Genomic DNA, 20026 nt, shown 5'->3' on the forward strand with positions numbered 1-20026 from the left:
AAGTCTCATCCCTGGACCATCACACTTTCTCCTCTTGGGAATCTAGATGCATCGAACCTCTTGTGTGCAGTAGGTGCACTGCATCGTACTTTCCCTGTGTTGCAGGTGCACTAATCAGATAAGACCTCTTCTGCTCTCAGATTTTGGTTTCTGTGTTCACTCTCTTCAGCTTTATTCAAGAGTTTTGCTGTCTGTGATCAGTATACCACTGTGGAAACTCCCTTCCTTTGCATGATTCCGCCTCCATAGTACAAATAATTGTGAATGTTTTTATGTATTGTGCGCCATTTACAGTTCTCTTTTACAAAAAGTAACGTAATCAAACTGTCGTCTTTTGATTTGGAAGTGTTGCAAGTGTCGTTTTCAGTCAAAGAAAAGAATTCTATTGTTCTTGATGGTCGATTATACAGTTACTCTTGTATTTGATTTGAATTAGTAGTTTTTCAAGTGTCAAAAGCAGTTTTCAATTCAAAATTGCAAAATGTCGTCATTATCTTCCTTTCGTTTTTGAAGAGAAATTTGTTAGTACTGTCGCTTTGAAAAGATAATTCAGATTTGTACTTAGCATTCTTCTTGTCATTCACACATTAAGAAAGCTGAAAACAAATACATGCATGTGCATTTGCATTTAGACTGCTTGTTGGTTTAATTTAGGACAGTGCATCTAGTGTGTGCTCTCTACTCTATGTTGAAAGAATATCATCTCTTTCTTTAGTAGCTAGGATTTTCATTGCAAAAAGAAGATTAAACGATTGTTTATCATCTTAGATTGCATTTTAGGAATTGTATATCTACATCATGCGGTGAACCTGAAAGGAAAATTTCTTAAGAAAGATCAACTGTAAAATAAATTCAATGAACATAAAAACGCTTTGGAACCTAACGCACAACATCTAGAAGTCTAGGCTAGAGACGTATTCCGGCGTCGTAAAGCCTGGTAACTATCGCTTTCATTGTTGGTTGGGTGATTCCTCCTCTTTGAGACGACAAGTGCCAGTACGGACTTGTGCTCCCACGTACCGTCGAGTATATATTGGGAGACCACAATAGGCTATATCCTTTATCCATAGGAAGCCGTGTCTGCCACCCTATCGATCGCAATGCACTGAACACAGCATTCAGGAAGATTGACTGTTGTACCGTAAAAAGTATTCTGCAGTTTTGCGATTGGTTTGGTAATCCCTCTATCTAGATTTCTATAGTAGTCTCTTTCGTTCCTTTTCAGACTCCTTAAAAGAAAAGGTCCATCTGAGCACTTGTCACTTCAGGCTCATTAAAAATCGAAGGCAACTAGAGTCATCTTTTGTTTTTTCTCGACTCTTAAAAATTGAAAAAACAAGTTGCGTCAAAGCATCTAAAATTTATTTTAATCAGAATAATATCACTATTCCCGCATTGGTCTTAGGTTGAGGAAAATGGAGTCCACCAACCAAGGATTTCCCCCTGGAGGAAATCCTAGTCCTTTCTCCTCTTGGGGAGATGTTGGTGCACCTCATATGGCCACGTTGTCGCTTCCAGGATTGACGATTAGCTTGCCAATATGGCTCTTCTCGACCTCCGTCGTTCAGAACACCGTGATTCGTGAACAATCGAGTCAGCAACTAGATGATACTAAAGTTACCCCCCAACCTTCTACTTCGTCCAATTCTCCCTCTCCTCCTTCCTCTTCGCTTGATGAAGTTGGTAAAGCCAAAAATCAAGTAACTAAGAAGGAGAAGAAGCGGAAAGAGAACAAAGAGAAGAAGAAGAAGGAGCCAAAGACAAAAAGGGGTAACCGGGCATCGTCTAGTGAAAATCCACACACTGCACCGTCCAAGCCTAAATCTCCATGTGTCATTTGCAAAGGAGACCACTATCATCGAGATTGTCCTTGCATCCCTCGGATCTTAAGGGACTGGTCTCCTCGTTTGCACAATCTGGTGTCATCAACCTCTGAAGATCATGTTGAAAGTACACCATCAACTAGTGAAAGTGAAGTATTTGGACAGAAAAGGAAATGTAAATTTCCTTGTAAACTGTGTGAAGGCGATCACGTCGTCCACCGTTGTCCCTTCCTAGACGAAGCTAAAAGAGTCTTGGATAACCGTCCTGCTTCACCGCTATGGCTTCCTCCTGGATACAAGAAACTCTTGCCGAGTCCATCACTAGTTGAAAATCCGACTGACACGCCATTGTGGTCGGTCGAAGCATCTATCATTGAAGATAAACCTGTTGAATCCATACCAGACGAAAGTCAAAAGGTTGAGGCGGCAGTCGACCCGGTCTTGTCTTCGGAAGGTCCATCTTCAGATGATACAATCACCGAAGAGAATGAGAACGACACCGTTCAAATTCTTTTCGTAAACATAGACTTCGATGAACATGGGGGCAATCTACCCATTCCTTTACCGCAGGAAGGAAGTTCGTCAGAGTCATATCCGGCCGTCTATTCGGTCCCACCTCCAAGCAACCTAGTCATTTCCTTCGATTGGAATCTACTAGGCAGACCCCGTTTACCGGCTAATGTACCATTCTGAATCATTGTACAAGCTTACAAAATGGTCATGGTCAGTACCATCATAGATGAAGGGGCTTCTGTGAGTATCCTTTCCTCAACTACTTGGAAAGCGCTTGGTTCACCATCGCTTCTACCTGAGATGAGAAATCTGACAGGCTTCGACAAAGGAACTAGTCGACCGTTAGGGATCCTCCCCAATGTGCCTATAACATTGAGAAGGAAAACCATTTATATGAATGTAATGGTAGTCCAAGGACCTCTAGACTATAATCTACTCCTTGGGCATGACTATATTTATTGCATGGGAGCCATTGTCTCCTCACTCTTTTGAGTAATGTGTTTTCCATATGAAGGCTGAGTGGTCCAGCTCGTAGACTAGCTTTCGTTCCCCAGCTCACACATAGCTAATAGTCAAATGCCATCCCTAAATGGTCTTTTCATGCAAGGAATGTCTCATCAATCTCTAGTTCGTCCACCTGAAGAACGCAAGTAATTCGGGGGGTCGTGACTGAAACCCAGGGGGCATGCGCCCTGGTCTGCTCCGGCAGGAAAACTCTGGGTATAGAGTAGGTTTCAACGAAGGATATATGACTGGTCTGACACCCGTCCGTATGGGAAAATGGGATTAGACCAGATAAGATACCTCCGTTAGAAGGTATGCCTTTCCTGATAGAACAAATGTTTTGTTTGCAAATTGAGGGGTAACCTATAAAAGGTAGGCCTTTCCTGACAAAGCAAATGTTTTGTTTGCAAATTGAGGGGTAACCTCGAAACTCTACTTCACTATACCTGGGGGCATGCAAACCTTTTTTCATGCAAGTGAAGAGCGACCATTTATTTTCTAGGTTTGTAGGTTCTCAAACCCTTTAAACTCATAGGATTGGTCGTTCCTAGCTTACATAAAGGAAGGATATGGAGGAAAGCTTCGAAAGGTGCAAGCTCCATAAAAATGGAATCTATCGATGAGACATCCTTATTATACGACTAGCACGAGCAGTTTTTATGTGAAGTTCAAGCTCGTTAAAAATTAAGCCTAAGTAATGAGCAAATGTTTCCCCAGAGTTTAAGCTCATTAAAAAATGAACCAATCTCCGGTAAATAACCATTGTGAATGCATTATCATTAGCTCTTGAGCCTTGGTTGTGTTCTCATCATCACCTCCACTCTGTTTTAGCCGATCATACGGCTCCATTTGATTGTTTACCCTTTTTGAGGAACAACTGCGAAGAGTGATTCTGTTAGCCATCCTTCTGACACTACCGTGATTGGAAAATTCCAAACCTTACCTGGAATCAGCTGCTACCTGAAATTATCACTCGTTCCTCAAAAAACGAGTCTCCTTTAAGCTCTTTTTGTCTGACTCGTAAAATATGAAAATATTGCTGAGCAGTTGGCCTCTCCATCTCGTTAAAGCTACCGGGAGTGCTATCCCTCCTCTAGATTTTAATCTTTTTGGACCTGAGGGATTATTACACAAAAAGATCGAGCACCTTTTTTTGTTTGGCTTGTTAAAATTATCGAAAATTCATCCCTTTTGTATTATTTTATACTTTTTCGGACTTAAGGGATTATATGACGAAAAATGATTATTTGAGTTTCCTTTACGTCCCTTTCAGACTCTCTAAAATTGAAAAGGACCGAGTTATCTTTGTCGTTAAACTCGTTAAAACCAATAGCGACAAACTTGTCCATATAGACAAGAACGAGTTTCACTGTCGCTAGGCTTGTTAAAACATAGCGACGGGTTTGCCCGAAGGGCAAATTATAGAACAAGCATATGTTATCCTCCTCAAGCTTGATAAAAATAAAGAGGTACTAGTTAGCAATGACTGGGGAAAAATTGGGAAGAAAACTTGAAGAAACTTTATTGGTAGCAAAGTCGCTCTTGAACATGACACTTTCACTCCATGTCTGAGTCGGGTTGGGTTATTCCGTTCACCGATCATATTACCATTGGTCCATCGTACCATCCATCTTTGGGGTTAACACTACCAATCCATTTCAAGTGTCGCTGATATGTTCAAGAGAAGTCGATCAGAGAATTCACCAACCCATCTTGTGTCTCATCCACTGCAATACCTTTACGCTTCATTCTTTCATGACCGCCACCCTGAACCCTGTATCATCAGATCGTTTTCACCTCCAAAAGTCATTTGCTCTGTTCCGTGTCATAGATGTGGGATTCATTAAGGCCCTCCTACGACAGGTCACTTCTTGTCGACATCAGCTCATTATCCAAGAAGTCGACCTAGGAACAACCCTTTCAGTACTTTGAAGCTTGCATGCCTCAATGGCAAGTTTCTCACTTTCGGCGACAGGTTTACATCAATGGCCTTCGACCGAGAGATTTTGCATGGTGTTCGATGCCAAGTCCCATTTTCACACCACGCGAATTGTACTGCCGTACCTTGAGGGTCATCATCATTATCGGTGATTCCTCTCGCACCTGTTAACAACTTACATCATTGGCTGGTAATCAGGTGATGTCTTTCCATGTTCGACTCCAGAACATTTTTCACATGGATCGACTTGTACTTCAGGCAAAGATTGGACGAGTTTGAAGACCCCGGATCTAGTTTCATCCATCCGGGCTGCGATATATTTAGGAAAATAAAGACATCAAATGTACATCATTGCTGCACAGATGATCATCTGAATCAAAGGATGATGGCTCTATCAGAATCATCAATCTGCCACACAGACGGTTGTTTGTACTATGTACATGAAAATGAATTTATAAAGCTGAGCATGGGAATGCCCACCTCAGCTAGATCATGAAAATATTATGAAGATAATGTACTATATTGTATTTTATTATAGGTCACCTTCCAGTTCGAAAAACCTCGGATCCTCATGATAAAGCATTTCACCCGACATCAAAAGATTAACGACCTCATGCTTTAGGGGGCAACTGTTATAGACATTTTTGGGCACTACAACCCCAATCATATATGTCCATAAACCAAGGGCTTCTGAGTCCCTAAAAGTGTTGTTTCATACCCTAAAGGAACAAGGTCAGCTGATTACATCATCTCCCAGAAGTTCTCCATAGAAAACTGCTCAGAACTGGTCAAAACTGGACCATACAGGTTGCTCAATGCTAAGGGTACGATGCATCTCACCTGCCCAGTGTAAAAGGTGCAATGCATGCTTGAAAGCCCTTCTGTAGAGTACGATGGACGAGAATGGACAAATGGCAGAGACAGTTTGCAAGGTGGATGGTCATGGAATCTTCCAGAAACTTCTCCTGTGACACTTGCCTCTCTGAATTCGCCCAGGGATGAGTAAGAGATCATCAATCTCCAACTGGAATCAAGAACTATTAGAGAGAAGACACTAATCAAAATCCCAGAAGCTGACTGATCTCCCTGCAATCATCTATATATGGATCCCTCATCCCAGAGATCCAGGGGCTGGAATTTTGTATCTTGTAAGGAAGTGTTGTTGGTTTCTTGGTGGAATATCATAGTGTTGGGTGACCTAGGCTCTTCATGAGGTGAAGAAGGGCTTTCATGCTGGGAGGATGATGCTGTGTTAGATCAATGGGTTGTAATCTTCTCTTCTAATCTTTATATCAATAAAGCTATTCAAGTTTTCCTCCACATTCTTGTATGTCTGATAGTATATGCATTTGTGTGGTGAATATATATCTGGTCCTATATTGTTTATGATTGTAGATCTCTCCACTTTGAAGGTATTATGCTGCTTCGACTTTACAGGTACTCTTTGAAGCGGAGTGGTCAAGGGAGAAGCGGAAAATACCTGTCAGTGAGGAGAAGGAACAATGTTATGAAACCAGCTCAAGAAGAGATAGAAAAGATAGATCAACGCCTTAGAATTCAGCCTCTTCGAGGGGGCAACCTCCTTTACATTACATAAATGAACAATTCTTGGATGATTCAAATGACAAAACCTCCTTTCTAGATATAGGAGTCTATGGAGTCACAATATAATCCAGCCGACCTAACAATAATAATATAAAGCCACAAAAATAACAATAGAGGGATTCTATGGGGCACAGAAATACCAATATGGGGGTAATGGGGGCACAACAATATAAATAAGGGGTATAACTACAATAGTAATGGGGTAATCACTAGTATTATAGGGACCCAACATGCCCCTCTCCTTCAAAAAAGTGTTGTCCTCAACGCTTGAGTAGTTCTGGATACTTCTGCATAAAATTCTCATCCTCCCATGTGGAATCTTCAGCAGATAAGTTCTTCCACTTGATAAGATACTCTGAAATTGATCGATTTCGTAGCTGTCGAGTTCTTGTTTCTGTGACTGCTTCCGGTTCCAATATAATTTTTCCTTCCTTGTCAAGTTCTGGCAATATTGTTTGAATTGGGAGCTTGTCGCCTATAACCTTCTTTAAACATGAAACATGGAAAACTGGGTGCAATCGAGAAGCTGCAGGAAGCTCCAATTTGTATGCCATAGTACCAATATTTTGCAACACCTTGTATGGACCATAATACTTTGGTGATAATTTATTATCCTTCTTAGCTTGCTTTAGGGACATTTGCTTATATGGTTGTAGCCGTAGGAATACCCAATCACCTACATCAAAACTTCTTTCACTGCGATGTTGATCTGCCTGTTGTTTCATTCTATTTTGTGCCAACACGAGGTTATCCTTTAAGAGTTGGAGGACTTGTTGTTGATGTTCGATGTGATGTTCCACTGCCTGAACCTTAGAATTTTCTCTTAAATATGATGTGATGGATGGTGGTTGATACCCATAAAGTGCCATAAATGGGGTCATTTTTGTTGTTGTATGGAAGGAAGTGTTATACCACCATTCAGCCAGAGGCAACCATTTGACCCATTGTGTCTGTTTATCAGATACAAAGCAACGAAGATATCCTTCCAAACATTTGTTTACTATCTCAGTTTGCCCATCAGATTGAGGATGATAAGATGAGCTATGAGCTAACTGAGTACCAAGACAAGAAAATAATTCTGTCCAAAAATTTCCAGTGAAAATGGGATCTCTGTCACTTACAATAATCTTTGGGTTTCCATGTAGCTTTTGAACTGTTTCCATAAATGCAGTAGAAACTGTACTGGCTTTAAATGGATGTGATAATGCACAAAAGTGTGCGTACTTGGTAAGTCTGTCAACTACCACCATGATGACACTCTTTCCCTCAGACTTGGGTAAACCTGTGATAAAATCCATTGAAACCTCCTCCCAACGTTGGCTTGGAATGGATAAAGGTTGTAATAGACCCGGTGTCTTAACTGTTTCAACTTTATTTTGTTGGCAAACCAAACATTCCGCCACAAACTTTTGAATATCTGATTTAAGGCCATCCCAAAAAAATTCCTTCTTAACCCTGTGGTAAGTTTTTAAAAATCCTGAGTGCCCTCCTAAGGGAGAAGTGTGCAATTCCATAAGAATCTTTTGTTTTAGCTGGGAATTCTTACAGAGGTATAAGCGATCTTTGTACCATAACGAATCATTTTGCCAGCTAAATGTATCAGAAGTACTGGAATCTTGTTGTAGCTTTCGAATAAGTGCCCACACTTCTTCGTCATTCTTCCATTCCTTCCTTGCTTCGTTTATCCAATCTGGTTGGATAATAGAAATGGCACACAACAATGCTTCCACATCCTCATCCTTTCTTGAGAGTGCATCTGCCACCACATTTTGCTTCCCTTTTTTGTAGATGATTTCAAAGTCATAACCCAACATCTTTGTGACCCACTTTTGTTGCTCTTCAGAGGATAATCTTTGTTCTAAAAAGTATTTAAGGCTATCATGATCCGTTTTTACCTTGAAGTGTCTTCCCATTAGGTAGGGTCGCCATTTCTTAAGTGCATGGAGTATTGCCAACATTTCCTTCTCATAAATAGCTTTGCTTAAAAACTTTCCCTTGATTGGACGACTTTCAAAAGCAATGGGTCTTTCATCTTGCATTAGAACAGCACCAATTCCATTTCCTGAAGCATCACATTCCACAATAAAGGTTTTTGTGAAGTCCGGTGTAGCTAAGACCGATGCTTGGCACATTGCCTCTTTAAGATGTTCAAAGGCCTTTGTTGCTTCCGGAGTCCATGAAAATGAATCTTTCTTCAATAATGTTGTTAGAGGTGCTGCTATTCTCCCATAATTCTTAACAAACTTGCGATAATACCCTGTCAACCCAAGAAATCCTCGCAGATGCTTTATGGATGTGGGGATTTTCCATTCCTTAATGGCTTTAATTTTGCTAGGGTCTACCTTAACTCCTTCATGAGATACAATATGACCCAAATATTCCACCTCCTGGACTCCAAAGAAACATTTGGATCTTTTTGCATATAATTGTTTCTCCTCCAATAGTTGTAGCACCCTGTCAACATGTTCAACATGATCCTTCCAAGACTTGCTGTAGATTAGTATATCATCAAAAAATACTAACACAAATTTTCTAAGGAATGGTTTGAAAATTGAATTCATCAAACCTTGAAATGTTGAAGGTGCATTGGTAAGGCCAAAAGGCATGACCAAAAATTCATAATGACCCTCATGAGTTCTAAATGCCGTTTTTGGAATGTCTTCAATCTTCATTCTGATTTGATGATATCCCGAACGAAGATCCAACTTGGTGAAGTAAATTGATCCATGCAATTCATCCAGTAATTCATCAATGACAGGAATGGGGAACTTATCTTTAATAGTGAGCTTGTTGAGCTCCCTATAATCCGGACACATGCGCCATGATCCATCCTTCTTGTGCACCAATACTACTGGAGCTCAAAAAGAACTTTGACTCGGTTGAATTATACCAGCCTCTAGCATTTCTGCAACCATACGTTCAATTTCACTTTTTTGGGCATAGGGATATCTGTACGGCCTGATGTTTGGAGGAACACTTCCTAGAATCAGATGAATAGCATGATCATGATCACGCATAGGTGGGAGACCTTTGGGAGTCTCAAATACCTTGGAATGATTGTCCAGGACTTTTTGGAGATCTGGAGAAATAGATGATTCCAATGTGGAAACATCTAGCGAAAATAATTGTGCAATTACACCTCTTTGCTCCTTTTTAAGAAGCTTAGTCATGCCATTAGAGCTGATTATCCTTCCTGGTTTCCCTGCAATACCCCTTAATTCAACTTCCTTTCCTTCCATAGAAAATTTGACGAAAAGTTCTTGAAAATTAAAAGCTATTGTACCCAAGGATTGTAGCCATTGGACTCCTAGTACAACATCAGCACCTCCCATTGGAATGGAAAGCATTGGGCTAGTCAATACATATTCTCCCATGGATAGCTTGATATTATGGCACCTTCCAGAGCAATTTATTGTTCCTCCATTTGCAATCATCACTTGACACTCTGGTGCTGGATATAGGAAGCAATTCAATTCTTTTGCTACCCTACAATGAATAAAATTGTGGGTGCTTCCTGAATCAATCAACACTATTACCTTTTTCTTCTTGATTTGTCCTTCTATCTTGATGGTTTGAGGAGTGGTAATTCCCGCCAATGCATTACAAGATATGGTCGGATTTATTTGTTCTTCATCTAGGCTTTGTTCTTGGAGTATATTCTCTTCTTTTGACCATTCTTGCTCCTTTTCTTCTTCCTCTTCACAATCTATGTAGAATAATTTCTTCTCAGCACACTTATGACCTTTTGTGTATTTGCTATCACAATTGTAACAAAGCCCTTTTGCTCTTTTTTCTTCCAATTGTTGTGGTGTCAACCTTGTAGGTTGCGGAAGACTAGGGGCAACAACACTTCCGTCTTTATAGTTGTGAGTGGTATGCTTCCTAGTTGCCATAATTTTGCTTTCCATTTTTCTTGCTAACCTGAATGCCTTCTCTAATGAATCAGGTTCCCAAAGGCGCACATCATGTTGGATATTATCCTTTAAAGACCCTATGAACACATCAATCCTATGCTCCTCTGGAATATCTTTTACCCTTATGTTCAATTTTTGGAACTCCTCAATGTGCTCCATTATTGAACCCTTTTGTTTGAGACTTGTCAATTGGCTAAAAAAAGTGTTGCTTTTTGTATCCTCATAATGTGCTATCAATTCTTCCGTAAAAATTGCCCAAGTGATAAATTGTTTACGAGAACAAAGCCATTGATACCATACAAACTGATTTGGTTCCAAATATACAGATGCCATACGTACCTTTTGTGCATTTTGCACATTATTGAGATCGAAGAATTGCTCCATCTGTAATATCCATGTGGCGGGATCCTTGCCATCAAACTTCCTCATATCGATTTTTGGAATATGATGATTCTTCAATCCAACATTAGCGTCTATGGAATCATGATTAACATTTCTTTTGTTCTCATCATAGTTTCCTTTAGTACCCTTTCACCCTTAGGGACCATTTCTTGTAGCAACTTATTCATATTTATCTTCAATTCGTCCATGTCTGTCTTCAAATCTATCTTCAAATCATCCATCTTAGCTTCCACGTCAATCATCTTAGCTTCTACGCCTTTCTTTAAACAATCCATCTTAGCTTCTACACCTTTCTTTAAACCATCCATCTTAGCTTCTACATCTTTCTTTAAACCATCCATCTTAGATTCTGTTCCTTTTTGTGCAACGGACAGTTGTTTCACTTGGTCTTGTAATTTTGATATATCATGTTGCATTTCTTCCTCTTCTTCATGAGTCATGCTAGAGCTTTCAGGTTCCTTACTAGGTGTTTGCATTTTCTTTCCTCGGGGCATCAGTTACCGATAATAATGCTCTACTATGCCCTTTGAATTCCTTCAAAATAAATTTTCAAACCAAGCTTAAGCAAAAATTTAAGAAAATCTACACACCTTTTTTCACTTTATAGGAGCTCGATATTGCCTCTGATGTATCTCTGTACTTTCCAATCATCTAGTTCTGAATTTGTGATCTGTAGTAGCCCTCTGTGTCCTCTTTCCAATGCCACAAGTCTGACCCAAATTGGATTCTCCAAGGAAGAGTTATGTGAAATCTCCCACAGTGACTTGCTTTTAGACTAGTTCAGTAGAGCGAACTTGAACGACGTGCCACGAGTCACTATTTCAACCTTTGGATCTAAAACTCGCATACAAGAAACTAAAGTCCATCCTATTTCTGTAGCTTCTTATGAAATTTCAATCCGATCCCCAGAGAGAAAGTTATGATGATTTTCCCCAGGTCACCTGTTTTGAATGTAATTCAGGAGTCTGCAAAAAGACCAACTTCCTCAGATCATATCTCTGCAAATATCGCGTGCAAAGCTCTAAAATTCGGACCCGAGGTTCAGCGCGACTTCTTCTCAAATGGGTTTTTTTGGCGACTTCTGAAACGTCACCGAAAAAAAGTTATAGCGAAAATGCCACGATGACCTGTTTGGAGCAGCGAAACCCTAGAATCCAAAGCTCTGATACCAAATGTTATGAAACCAACTCAAGAAGAGATAGAAAAGATAGATCAATGCCTTAGAATTTAGCCTCTTCGAGGGGGAAACATCCTTTACATTACATAAATGAACAATTCTTGGATGATTCAAATGACAAAACCTCCTTTCTATATATAGGAGTCTATGGAGTCACAATATAATCCAGCCGACCTAACAATAATAATATAAAGCCACAAAAATAACAATAGAGGGATTCTATGGGACACATAAATAACAATATGGGGGTAATGGGGGCACAACAATATAAATAAGGGGTATAACTACAATAGTAATGGGGTAATCACTAGTATTATAGGGACCCAACAAACAAGCAAAGAACCAAGTGCAAGATCGAGGTTGGTAGTCTTTGATCTTCTCTTATCTACTTCTCATAAAGGAAAACGAAAGTAACTTTAATCTGTTTGTTTCTAAGATAGCTACCCATCTTAGTGGGACTAGCAGCTCTGCATAGACACTAGATTTCCTGATAACAATCTTCCCTGCAAAATAATATTAAATATCATATTTGACTTCTGATGGTGAACATAAGACGAACACATGAAGGCCATACCATTCACCTGATGAATCCAATCAAGTTTCAACTTGATCCAAAGATTCCAATTGTAGTAGGATCTATAAATTAGGTTTTTACTTGCAACTCTACTGGCTCAATATGAGTTCTATATCTGCAAGGTATGCTCCTTTAAAATGAGATCACATTCCAAGTTTTCCAAACCACATGCATCATGTATATTGGAAAACTTATTTTCCAAAATTCAAAGATCAAGTAGGAGATGATGTTGCTCTTCATTTTTTGAAGTTTCACATGCATATGTGTATGCTAAAGGTTGTTTTTCATGAATATTGTCTCATGAAGGTGTTCATGGTTACCTTGGAGGGAAAGGCAATATCCTAGTATGTAGGATTTCCATTTTCTAGTCTATATTCCCTTAAAGATTTTCATTTTGTATTTTTTGATAAATACAAAGAATCTCATCCTTCTTTGTCATTGCTTGAGAATTGTTGGACCATTTTGAGGATTTCATTCAAAATCTAGAAAACCCTTATGGAAATAAAGAGTTCATGGATGAAGAAATCATGGAGGCTTTGTATGAGAACCATTTTCATCACCAAGAAGAAATGGCAGCGTCTCTCCTTGATGAAAATAAAATCGAGAAATATTTGAATGATGATAGTCATGTTCCATCCTTTGAAGTTGATGACAATTTGGAGCAGTCTTGTCAGTATTTTTGTGAACAAAAGTATGAGGATAGTCATTCATATGTTTCCTCTGATTGTTCATATCCTGAATCTTTGATTCAAGAACAAATTGATCGAACTCATTTTTTTGAAGCAACAAGTGTAGAAGATTTAGACACTCAAAAATCACATATCATAAAGCTTCAAGAAAGTAACAACCTAGTATATGGATCTCTTCAAACAGAAACACATGAAGATAATGAATGTCATAAACTACAAATTCAATCAAATATGCTATTTCTTCAAGAAATTGTTTATGATTAGTCTTAGAAAATGTTATGAAACTAGCTCACAAAAAGATAGAAAATATAGATCAACACCTTATAAATAAGCCTCTTCGAGGGGGCAACCTCCTTTACATTACACAAATGAACAATTCTTGGATGATACAAATGACAAGACCTCCTTTCTATATATAGGAGCCTAAGGGGTCATAATATAATCAGAGCCGACCTAACAGTAATAATGTAAGGGCACAATAATAACAATATGGGGACTACATGGGCACAACACGATAATAAGGGGGTTGTACTAATAATAATAAGGGGTTACACTAGTACTATAAGGACCTGACATGCCCCTCTCCTTCAAAAAGTGTTGTCCTCAATGCTTGAGTAGTTCTTGATGCTTCTGTATAAAATTATTGTCCTCCCATTTGGAATATTTAGTGGGTAAGTTCTTCCACTTGATGAGATACTCTAAAATTGATCGATTTCATAGTTGTCGGGTTATTTTTTCTGTGACTGCTCTAGGTTCCAATATGATTTTTCCTTCCTCGTCAAGTTCTGGCAATATTGTTTGAACTGAGATCTTATGCAACTTTTGAATTAGTGGCCACACTTCCTCGTCTTTCTTCCATTGATCCCTTTGTTATGAAACCAGCTCAAGAAAAGATAGAAAAGAAAGATCAACGCCTTAGAATTCAGCCTCTTCGAGGGAGCAACCTCCTTTACATTACATAAATGAACAATTCTTGGATGATACAAATGACAAAACCTCCTTTCTATATATAGGAGTCTAAGGAGTCACAATATAATCTAGCCGACCTAACAATAATAATATAAAGCCACAAAAATAACAATAGAGGGATTCTATGGGGCACAGAAATAACAATATGGGGGTAATAGGGGCACAAAAATATAAATATGGGGTATAACTACAATAGTAATGGGGTAATCACTAGTATTATAGGGACCCAACATGCCCCTCTCCTTCAAAAAAGTGTTGTCCTCAATGCTTGAGCAGTTCTGGATACTTCTGCATAAAATTCTCATCCTCCCATGTGGAATCTTCAGCGGATAAGTTCTTCCACTTGATAAGATACTCTGAAATTGATCGATTTCGTAGCTGTCGAGTTCTTGTTTCTGTGACTGCTTCCGGTTCCAATATAATTTTTCCTTCCTCATCAAGTTCTGGCAATATTGTTTGAATTGGGAGCTTGTCGCCTATAACCTTCTTTAAACATGAAACATGGAAAACTGGGTGCAATCGAGAAGCTGCAGGAAGCTCCAATTTGTATGCCATAGTACCAATCTTTTCCAACACCTTGTACGGACCATAATACTTTGGTGATAATTTATTATCCTTCTTAGCTTGCTTTAGGGACATTTTCTTATATGGTTGTAGCCGTAGGAATACCCAATCACCTACATCAAAACTTCTTTCACTGCGATGTTGATCTGTCTGTTGTTTCATTCTATTTTGTGCCAACACGAGGTTATCCTTTAAGAGTTGGAGGACTTGTTGTTGATGTTCGATGTGATGTTCCATTGCCTGAACCTTAGAATTTTCTCTTAAATATGATGTGATTGATGGTGGTTGATACCCATAAAGTGCCATAAATGGGGTCATTTTTGTTGCTGTATGGAAGGAAGTGTTATACCACCATTCAGCCAGAGGCAACCATTTGACCCATTGTGTTTGTTTATCAGATACAAAGCAACGAAGATATCCTTCCAAACATTTGTTTACTATCTCAGTTTGCCCATCAGATTGAGGATGATAAGATGAGCTATGAGCTAACTGAGTACCAAGACAAGAAAATAATTCAGTCCAAAAATTTCCAGTGAAAATGGGATCTCTGTCACTTACAATAATCTTTGGGTTTCCATGTAGCTTTTGAAATGTTTCCATAAATGCAGTAGAAACTGTATTGGCTTTAAATGGATGTGATAATGCACAAAAGTGTGCATACTTGGTAAGTCTGTCAACTACCACCATGATGACACTCTTTCCCTCAGACTTGGGTAAACCTGTGATAAAATCCATTGAAACCTCCTCCCAACGTTGGCTTGGAATGGATAAAGGTTGTAATAGACCCGGTGTCTTAATTGTTTCAACTTTATTTTGTTGGCAAACCAAACATTCCGCCACAAACTTTTGAATATCTGATTTAAGGCCATCCCAAAAAAATTCCTTCTTAACCCTGTGGTAAGTTTTTAAAAATCCTGAGTGCCCTCCTAAGGGAGAAGTGTGCAATTCCATAAGAATCTTTTGTTTTAGCTGGGAATTCTTACAGAGGTATAAGCGATCTTTGTACCATAATGAATCATTTTGCCAGCTAAATGTATCAGAAGTACTGGAATCTTGTTGTAGCTTTCGAATAAGTGTCCACACTTCTTCGTCATTCTTCCATTCCTCCTTTGCTTCGTTTATCCAATCTGGTTGGATAATAGAAATGGCACACAACAATGCTTCCATATCCTCATCCTTTCTTGAGAGTGCATCTGCCACCACATTTTGCTTCCCTTTTTTGTAGATGATTTCAAAGTCATAACCCAACATCTTTGTGACCCACTTTTGTTGCTCTTCAGAGGATAATCTTTGTTCTAAAAAGTATTTAAGGCTATCATGATCCGTTTTTACCTTGAAGTGTCTTCCCATTAGATAGGGTCGCCATTTCTTAAGTGCATGGAGTATTGCCAACATTTCCTTCTCATAAATAGCTTTGCTTAAAAACTTTCCCTTGATTGGACGACTTTCAAAAGCAATGGGTCTTTCATCTTGCATTAGAACAGCACCAATTCCATTTCCTGAAGCATCACATTCCACAATAAAGGTTTTTGTGAAGTCCGGTGTAGCTAAGACCGGTGCTTGGCACATTGCCTCTTTAAGATGTTCAAAGGCATTTGTTGCTTCCGGAGTCCATGAAAATGAATCTTTCTTCAATAATGTTGTTAGAGGTGCTGCTATTCTCCCATAATTCTTAACGAACTTGCGATAATACCCTGTCAACCCAAGAAATCCTCGCAGATGCTTTATGGATGTGGGGATTTTCCATTCCTTAATGGCTTTAATTTTGCTAGGGTCTACCTTAACTCCTTCATGAGATACAATATGACCCAAATATTCCACCTCCTGGACTCCAAAGAAACATTTGGATCTTTTTGCATATAATTGTTTCTCCTCCAATAGTTGTAGCACCTTGTCAACATGTTCAACATGATCCTTCCAAGACTTGCTGTAGATTAGTATATCATCAAAAAATACTAACACAAATTTTCTAAGGAATGGTTTGAAAATTGAATTCATCAAACCTTGAAATGTTGAAGGTGCATTGGTAAGGCCAAAAGGCATGACCAAAAATTCATAATGACCCTCATGAGTTCTAAATGCTGTTTTTGGAATGTCTTCAATCTTCATTCTGATTTGATGATATCCCGAACGAAGATCCAACTTGGTGAAGTAAATTGATCCATGCAATTCATCCAGTAATTCATCAATGACAGGAATCGGGAACTTATCTTTAATAGTGAGCTTGTTGAGCTCCCTATAATCTGGACACATGCACCATGATCCATCCTTCTTGTGCACCAATACTACTGGAGTTGAGAAAGAACTTTGACTCGGTTGAATTATACCAGCCTCTAGCATTTCTGCAACCATACGTTCAATTTCACTTTTTTGGACATATGGATATCTGTACGGCCTGATGTTTGGAGGAACACTTCCTGGAATCAGATGAATAGCATGATCATGATCATGCATAGGTGGGAGACCTTTGGGAGTCTCAAATACCTTGGAATGATTGTCCAGGACTTTTTGGAGATCTGGAGAAATAGATGATTCCAATGTGGAAACATCTAGCGAACATAATTGTGAAATTACACCTCTTTGCTCCTTTTTTAGAAGCTTTGTCATGCCATTAGAGCTGATTATCTTTCCTGGTTTCCCTGCAATACCCCTTAATTCAACTTCCTTTCCTTCCACAGAAAATTTCATGAAAAGTTCTTGAAAATTAAAAGCTATTGTACCCAAGGATTGTAGCCATTGGACTCCTAGTACAACATCAGCACCTCCCATTGGAATGGAAAGCATTGGGCTAGTCAATACATATTCTCCCATGGATAGCTTGATATTATGGCACTTTCCAGAACAATTTATTGTTCCTCCATTTGCAATCATCACTTGACACTCTGGTGCTGGATATAGGAAGCAATTCAATTCTTTTGCTACCCTACAATGAATAAAATTGTGGGTGCTTCCTGAATCAATCAACACTATTACCTTTTTCTTCTTGATTTGTCCTTCTATCTTGATGGTTTGAGGAGTGGTAATTCCCGCCAATGCATTACAAGATATGGTCGGATTTATTTGTTCTTCATCTAGGCTTTGTTCCTGGAATATATCCTCTTCTTTTGACCTTTCTTGCTCCTTTTCTTCTTCCTCTTCACAATCTATGTAGAATAATTTCTTCTCAGCACACTTATGACCTTTTGTGTATTTGCTATCACAATTGTAACAAAGCCCTTTTGCTCTTTTTTCTTCCAATTGTTGTGGTGTCAACCTTGTAGGTTGTGGAAGACTATGGGCAACAACACTTCCGTCTTTATAGTTGTGAATGGTATGCTTCCTAGTTGCCATAATTTTGCTTTCCATTTTTCTTGCTAACCTGAATGCCTTCTCTAATGAATCAGGTTCCCAAAGGCGCACATCATGTTGGATATTATCCTTTAAAGACCCTATGAACACATCAATCCTATGCTCCTATGGAATATCTTTTACCCTTATGTTCAATTTTTGGAACTCCTCAATGTGCTCCATTATTGAACCCTTTTGTTTGAGACTTATCAATTGGCTAAAAAAAGTGTTGCTTTTTGTATCCTCATAATGTGCTATCAATTCTTCCGTAAAAAGTGCCCAAGTGATAAATTGTTTATGAGAACAAAGCCATTGATACCATACAAACTGATTTGGTTCCAAATATAAAGTTGCCATACGTACCTTTTGTGTGTTTTGCACATTATTGAGATCGAAGAATTGCTCCATCTGTAATATCCATGTGGCGGGATCCTTGCCATCAAACTTCCTCATATCGATTTTTGGAATGTGGTGATTCTTCGATCCAACATTAGCGTCTATGGAATCATGATTAACATTTCTTTTGTTCTCATCATGAGTTTCCTTTACTACCTTTTCACCATTAGTAAGTATTTCTTGTAGAAAATTAGTCAAATCTGTCTTCAAATCTGCCATGCCTGTCTTCAAATTTGTGTTCAAATCTATCTTCAAATTGTCCATCTTAGCTTCCATTCCATTCATCTTAGCTTCCACGCCATTTATCTTAGCTTCCATGCCATTTATCTTAGCATCTGTTAACTTTTGTGAGCGTGACATTTGTTGCACTTGTTCTTGTAATTTTGATATATCATGTAGCATTTCTTCCTCTTCTTCATGAGTCATGCTAGAGCTTTCAGGTTCCTTACTAGGTGTTTGCATTTTCTTTCCTCGGGCATCAGTTACTGATAATAATGCTCTACTATGCCGTTTGAATTCCTTCAAAATAAATTTTCAAACCAAGCTTAAGCAAAAATTAAAAAAAAAATCTACACACCTTTTTTCACTTTGTAGGAGCTCGATATTGCCTCTGATGTATCTCTGTACTTTCCAATCATCTAGTTCTGAACTTATGACCTGTAGTAGCTCTCTATGTCCTCTTTCCAATGCCACAAGTCTGACCCAAATTGGATTCTCCAAGGAAGAGTTATGCGAAATCTCCCACAGTGACTTGATTATAGACTAGTTCAGTAGAGCTAACTTGTACGACGTGCCGCAAGTCACTGTTTTGACCTTTGGATCTGAAAAATGCCCACAAGAAACTACAGTCCGTCCTCTTTTTGTACCTTCTTACGAAACTTAAATCCGATCCCCAGAGAGAAAGGTATGACGATTTTTCCCAGGTTACCTATTTTGAATGTAATTCAGGAGTCTGCAAACATACCAACTTCCTCAGATCATATCTCCGCAAATGTCGCGCGAAAAGCTCTGAAATTCAGACCCAAGGTTCAGCGCGATTTCTTCTCAAATGGGTTTTTTTTGCGACTTCCGAAGCGTCACAGAAAAAAAAAGTTATAGCGAAAATGCCACGATGACCTGTTTGGAGCAGCGAAACCCTAGAATCCAAAGCTCTGATACCAAATGTTATGAAACCAGCTCAAGAAAAGATAGAAAAGAAAGATCAACGCCTTAGAATTCAGCCTCTTCGAGGGGGCAACCTCCTTTACATTACATAAATGAACAATTCTTGGATGATACAAATGACAAAACCTCCTTTCTATATATAGGAGTCTAAGGAGTCACAATATAATCCAGCCGACCTAACAATAATAATATAAAGCCACAAAAATAACAATAGAGGGATTCTATGGGGCACATAAATAACAATATGGGGGTAATAGGGGCACAACAATATAAATATGGGGTATAACTACAATAGTAATGGGGTAATCACTAGTATTATAGGGACCCAACACCCTTGCTTTGTTTATCCAATTTGGTTGGATAATAGAAATAGCACAAAACAATGCTTCCACATCCTCATCCTTTCTTGAGAGTGCATCTGCAACAACATTTTTCTTCCCTTTTTTGTAGATGATTTCAAAGTCAT

Source organism: Pinus tabuliformis, chromosome 8, assembly GCF_031772625.1.
Source record: "Pinus tabuliformis cultivar Carrire ecotype Pingquan chromosome 8, CPIR1, whole genome shotgun sequence".
Lineage (NCBI taxonomy): Eukaryota > Viridiplantae > Streptophyta > Pinopsida > Pinales > Pinaceae > Pinus > Pinus tabuliformis.